The sequence below is a fragment of the Coregonus lavaretus genome (assembly GCF_964263955.1).
Source record: "Coregonus lavaretus genome assembly, contig: HAP1_SCAFFOLD_3974, whole genome shotgun sequence".
NCBI classification, from domain to species: Eukaryota; Metazoa; Chordata; class Actinopteri; order Salmoniformes; family Salmonidae; genus Coregonus; species Coregonus lavaretus.
In genome coordinates, this window is record NW_028164053.1 from 12501 (window position 1) to 19582 (window position 7082).

Genomic DNA, 7082 nt, shown 5'->3' on the forward strand with positions numbered 1-7082 from the left:
TGGAGCCTTCATTCACTCCCTACTTCCCTTTTCCCTTAAGTTTAATAAACTTTCTGGTGTGACGCAATTGTGGTCCTCTGGTCGTCTGTCTGAATCGTGACAGTACGATCTGACCATTATGGACTCAGCGCACACTTTCCCCGACATGGAAACCGATGAGCATGAGCAGCAGTTCCAGCAGCAGCAACAACAACTCGCCATGATCATTCAACTCCTCACCAACCTTACCCCAGCCAGTCTGCCCACCAGCCCAGCCCCCGAGTTACCTGCCCCGGTCATTGCAGCCGCTGCTCCGGAACCCAAGATTGGAAACCCCGAGCGGTTCAACGGCGATTCAACCCAGGTCCGGCCATTCCTGACTAGCTGCCGACTTCAGTTCTCCTTGCAGCCAAGGACCTTCGCCACGGAGGGGGCTAAAGTTGGGTATGCCATCACTCACCTGACGGGCCGAGCTCGACTCTGGGGAACAGCAGAGTTCGAACGTCAAACCCCCGCATGTGCAACCTTCGACCTGTTTGCTGAGGAGATGCTGAAGGTGTTTGACCTGGATTCACCCACCGCAGAGGCGTCTCGTGAACTGTTCAGTATTCGACAAGGCAGACGTACAGTCGCAGACCATTCCATCGACTTCCGAACCCTGGCTAGACGAAGTTCTTGGAACACACCATCGTTGGTGGACGCGTTCTTCCATAGTTTGGCTGACTATATCAAGGACGAGTTGGTCTCCCATGAACTGCCTTCCACTCTTGATGAAGCCATCGCACTGACTGTCAGGATCGACAGAAGGATACAGACCCGTCGTCGTGAGAGGGGGCGCCAAGGTCCACCTACTACCGGCATTCGGAGAGATCCGACTGGGCTCCTGTCATCTACTGCCACTCACCCAGGTCAGCTTGATCAGTCTGAGCCTATGGAGATTGGGCGAGCCTCCCTCACTCCTGCAGAGCGCCAGCGCCGCTTCACCTCAAACCTCTGCCTCTATTGTGGAGGTGATGGACATCGTGTGGTAACCTGCCCTTTAAAGGGCCGAAGCTCACCGGGCGTAGGGGGAGTCCGGTTGAGTTCAATGACCATCCAGTCCTCCGACCGCAAACCCCTGCTGCAAGTTCACCTCCGCCTCTCTGACTCAACTCACACCCTGGCTGCTCTGGTGGATTCTGGCGCCGAAGCCAACATAATGGACATCAAGCTGGCACGCCAACTGGGACTGGAGAACCTCCGTTTGACACCTCCTATTCCTGCCCGGGCACTGGACGGACACTTACTCGGATCGGTCACTCATGTCACGGCCCCGGTCTCGATGGGTCTGTCCGGAAACCATCAAGAAACTATCCAGTTTCACCTGCTCCCCTCTCCAGGCCAACCCCTCATCCTGGGTTACCCATGGCTCCGCCGGCACAACCCTCAGCTCGACTGGGTGACCGGGGTGATCAGGGAGTGGGGAGAGGACTGCCACCGAACCTGCCTGCTTGCTGCCGCACTACCCCCTCGGCCAGTACCTACTAACTCCGCTCCTGACCTCTCCAATGTCCCAGAATGCTACCATGGTCTCAGAGAGGTGTTTAACAAAGCAAGAGCCACATCTCTGCCCCCTCACCGACCGTACGACTGTGCCATCGACCTCCTCCCTGGAACAGCTCCTCCAAGGGGTCGTCTTTATTCGTTGTCTGCTCCTGAAAGAAAGTCCATGGAGGACTACATCAATGGCTCTCTGTCCGCAGGATTAATCCGTTCATCTTCATCTCCTGCTGGTGCTGGCTTCTTCTTTGTGGGGAAGAAGGACGGATCTCTTCGCCCCTGCATCGACTACAGGGGACTCAACGACATCACAGTGAAAAACCGTTACCCTCTGCCTCTGCTCACCTCTGCTTTTGAGTTGCTCCAGGGAGCCACTGTTTTTACCAAGTTGGATCTCAGAAACGCTTACCACCTAGTGCGGATCCGGGAGGGAGATGAATGGAAAACCGCATTCAATACACCAACAGGCCACTACGAGTATCTGGTTATGCCTTTTGGCCTCACCAATGCTCCTGCTGTGTTCCAGGCTCTAGTGAATGATGTACTGCGGGACATGTTAAACAAGTTTGTCTTCGTTTACCTGGATGACATCTTAATTTACTCCAGAAACCTGTCTGAACACACCCGCCATGTCCAGCAAGTCCTTCATCGTCTTCTGGAGAATTCCCTCTACGCCAAGGCAGAGAAATGTGAGTTTCACGTCAAGACAGTGGCCTTCCTGGGGTACATAGTGGCAGAGGGAAGTATCCAAATGGATCCTGCCAAAGTATCAGCAGTCACTTCATGGCCAGTTCCGGAGAACAGAAAGAAGCTGCAACAGTTTCTGGGGTTTGCTAACTTCTATAGGAAGTTTATCCGGAACTACAGTACCGTTGCTGCCCCTCTCACTGCTCTAACCAGCACCAAGCAACCCTTCACCTGGACCCCAGCAGCCGACAAAGCCTTCAGTACCCTCAAGGTGAGGTTCACCTCCGCTCCCATCCTCCAGATGCCTGATGTGGACCGGCAATTCATTGTGGAGGTGGACGCCTCGGATGTGGGAGTTGGTGCTGTGATTTCTCAGTGGGCTGCGGAGGATAGGAAGCTCCATCCCTGTGCCTTTTTCTCACGTCGGTTGTCCCCCTCTGAGTGCAATTACGACATAGGGAACCGTGAGCTGCTGGCTGTGAAGCTTGCCTTGGAGGAGTGGCGTCACTGGCTGGAGGGGTCCACCATTCCATTTCTCGTTTGGACCGATCATAAGAACTTGGAGTACATCCGCACGGCCAAACGGTTGAACTCCAGGCAGTCCCGCTGGGCCCTGTTCTTCACCAGGTTTAATTTCACTCTGTCATACCGGCCTGGATCACGCAACACCAAGCCAGACGCCCTCTCCCGTCAATTCCAGAAGGATGACACCCCCTCCAAGGACCCTGTGTCGATTCTGCCAAGTCCCTGCATCGTTGCAGCTCTGACCTGGGCTGTTGAGGAACAGGTGCTGGAGGCTCTCCGTAACCAGCCAGGTCCCAGCACTTGCCCAGCTGACCGCCTTTTTGTCCCCGAAGACCTGAGGTCCCAGGTCATTCAGTGGGGACATGACTCCCGCCTAGCTTGTCACCCTGGCTCCACCCGCACTTACAACCTGCTCGCCCAGAGGTTCTGGTGGCCCTCTCTGAGGAAGGATGTACGGGAATTCGTCCAAGCCTGCCCCATCTGCAACCAACACAAGTCGTCCTGCCAGCCCCCAGCCGGATTGCTGCAGCCCCTGCCTGTGCCCAGACGTCCCTGGTCTCACATCGCCCTTGACTTTGTCACGGGGCTGCCCCCTTCAAGTGGCATGACCGTCATTCTCACCATCGTTGACCGTTTCAGCAAGATGGCACACTTCATTCCCCTCCCCAAGCTCCCAACCGCCAAGGAGACCGCCCAGGTGGTCCTGGAACACGTCTTCCGGATCCACGGACTGCCAAAGGATGTTGTTTCTGACCGTGGTCCACAATTCTCCTCCGCTTTTTGGAAGGAGTTCTGTCACCTGCTGGGAGCCACAGTCAGTCTGACTTCCGGATTCCATCCCCAATCCAATGGGCAGTCAGAGCGGGCTAATCAGGAGCTCGAGAAGGCACTGCGATGCATGACTTCACGCAACCCCCACTCCTGGTCGCAGCAATTGACATGGGTGGAGTACGCACACAATTCTCTGACCTGCTCTGCCATCGGTATGTCCCCTTTCCAATGTGTTTATGGATACCAGCCTCCTCTATTTGCCAGCCAGGAGGAGGAGGTTACTTGCCCATCTGCACTTGCTTTTGCCCGTCGATGTCGCCGCACCTGGTCACAAGCCCGAGCCACACTCCTCAGGTCCGTTGCCAGCTACACTACCGGGGCCAACCGTCGGAGAATTCCTGCTCCCACCTACCATGTTGGTCAAAGGGTGTGGTTGTCATCGAAGAACCTGCCACTCAGGGTGGAGTCGCAGAAGCTGGCACCTCGGTTCATTGGCCCATTCCCTATCATAAGAGTGATTAGCCCAACTGCTGTCCGGCTCCAACTGCCTAATTCCCTGAGGGTGCACCCCACTTTCCATGTGTCTAAGATTAAGCCCATCCATGAGAGTCCGCTGGTCCCTGCTGCGCCTGGTCCTCCTCCTCCATGGCTCGTCGATGGTGGTCTGGTTTACACCGTCCGCCGCCTGCTTCGGTCCAGACGGAGGGGTAGGGGTCTCCAGTACCTCATTGACTGGGAGGGCTATGGACCTGAGGAAAGGACCTGGGTGCCAGCTAGTCGGATTGTGGATAGGACTCTCATCACCGCTTTCCACCAACGGCATCCTGATCAACCTGCAATCCGTAGGGGCCGCCCCAGAGGGGTCCCTAACCGTCCGGCCCGCTCGGCTTCCTGTCCTGTGCCTGATCCTGTCTCGGGACCTGTCCCATCTCCCGACCACGGCCCTCCGGCTTCCTCCGAGGATGAGGACGTTCACTCGGACCGTTCGGAGGAGTTCTAGCCCTCCTCCGGCTCCCCTCCTCCCGCCCGGCGTGGTGTTGCTCTTGGGACTTCTGGGGCCGTCCCTTGGGGGGGGGGGTTCTGTCATGGGCCTCTCACTCCACCGGGTTACCACCTTAATTTTCTTCCACTCTGCTCACCACTCTCTCTACTCAGCCTAACTAGCTCCACCTGTCCCTGCTCTGCTCTGCTCTAATTACTCTGCCAGCTGCGCTGCATTACCCACTACCTCTCCCAGTATTTAAGGCCCTGTCTTTCAGCTCTCCGGTGTCAGATCGTCTGCAAAGCTCACACCCGGAACCTGTTTGCTCGCGCTTCTGGCTCACCCTGGTTTTGTGACCCCGGACCTGCCTGTTTTTTGGATACTCTTCTGCCTCAGGAGATCCAGACCTGCTTCTGCCATTACGACTCCTGACTACTCTTCAATCCCGGTAACTCTGACCAGCCTTCTGCCTTGCTACTACGTATTTTGGATTTCCCTTGAACTGTACTGCTACCTGGTTTCATTCCGCCCTGTTGTGTCTGTGTCTCCCCCCCCCCCAGGACTTCTGGACCACCCACCACCGGCTTCATAGGACGCATCGCTGCCACTGGGGGGGGGCACAGACCCAGCGCATTGGACGGGATCCCTGTTACCCCTGGAGCCTTCATTCACTCCCTACTTCCCTTTTCCCTTAAGTTTAATAAACTTTCTGGTGTGACGCAATTGTGGTCCTCTGGTCGTCTGTCTGAATCGTGACACAGGGCTGTTCAGGGTTAAGGGAGGGGGTGGTTATCTGGCTGCTCAGGGCTGGATAGAGGACGGAGGGGGTGGTTATCTGGCTGCTCAGGGCTGGATAGAGGACGGAGGGGGTGGTTATCTGGCTGCTCGGGGCTGGATAGAGGACGGAGGGGGTGGTTATCTGGCTGCTCAGGGCTGGATAGAGGACGGAGGGGGTGGTTATCTGGCTGCTCGGGGCTGGATAGAGGACGGAGGGGGTGGTTATCTGGCTGCTCAGGGCTGGATAGGGGACGGAGGGGGTGGTTATCTGGCTGCTCCAGGCTGGATAGAGGACGGAGGGGGTGGTTATCTGGCTGCTCCAGGCTGGATAGAGGACGGAGGGGGTGGTTATCTGGCTGGCTCCAGGCTGGATAGAGGACGGAGGGGGTGGTTATCTGGCTGGCTCCAGGCTGGATAGAGGACGGAGGGGGTGGTTATCTGGCTGCTCAGGGCTGGATAGGGGACGGAGGGGGTGGTTATCTGGCTGCTCAGGGCTGTTCAGGGTTAAGGCTATGTCCCAAATGGCACCATATTCCCTACATAGTGCACTACTTTTGAACAGAACCCTACGGGCCCTGGTCGAAAATAGTGCTCTATATATAGGGAATAGGGTGCTATTTGGGACAGAGACTTAACCTGGGAGGTAATCAAGGGGCCTTCCTCTCTCTCCGAGCCAATAGAAGGTTGCAGCTCTCTCTCTCTCTCTCACAGCGATGGGAGGGGGTGGGTCTCTTTTGGCACTATGGCAGAGGTGCACATAATGCACTAACGCCAAACACACACGCACACACACAGTTTTGGGGGGGGGGCAAAGCTGCTGGGTTCAACAAAGGTTGAATATTTCCTATCAGAGTTTCTCCACTTCCACAGGGCTGCAGAGATCAGATCAAAGTTGTGTCCCAGACGGCACCCTACTCCCTAGGTCTCTCTGGTCTAAAGTAGCGCACTATATAGGGAATAGGGTGCCATTCTCTGGTCTAAAGTAGTGCACTATATAGGGAATAGGGTGCCATTTGGGACGTAGTCCAGAACTCCCACCAGGCTTGGAGCCGATCCAATATGACCTCTGTTGGTGGCCAAATTCTCCATTTAATTGGCAACTCTACATCACATACAAATACAGTTGATTTAATCAGAAGAGGTCAAAAGCACTAAAAGTAACAGGAACTAAAATTAAAAATGTCTTATGAAACTCGAGCACCTCCCCATAAACAGAGCTAGAGCACATGGTCCTTTGCAACATTGTTTCCATTCTGGTCAGAGAAAGGCCTATTCCCTGTGGGCCCTGGACAAAAGGAGTGGGCTATATAGATATAGTTCCCAGAACATTGGTTAGGTCGCGGCAAATGTTCTCATAACACAAAAACCGTCCGGTCGTGCTGATGATTATAGAATGTTTCTTATAAAACATTTTTGCTTCCGTCTGGCCACTCTACCATAAAGGCCTGATTGGTGGAGTGCTGCAGAGATGATTGTCCTTCTGGAAGGTTCTCCCATCTCCACAGAGGAACTCTAGAGCTCTGTCAGAGTGACCATCGGGTTATTGGTCACCTCCCTGACCAAGGCCCTTCTTACCCCGATTGCTCAGTTTGGCCGGGTGGCCAGCTCTAGGAAGAGTATAGGTGGTTCCAAAGTTCTTCCATTTAAGAATGATGCAGGCCACTGTGTTCTTGGGGACCTTCAATGCTGCAGACATGTTTTGGTACCCTTCCCCAGATCTGTGCCTCGACACAATCCTGTCTCGGAGCTTTACGGACAATTACTTCGACCTCATGGCTTGGTTTTTGCTCTGACATGCACTGTCAACTGTGGGACCTTATAT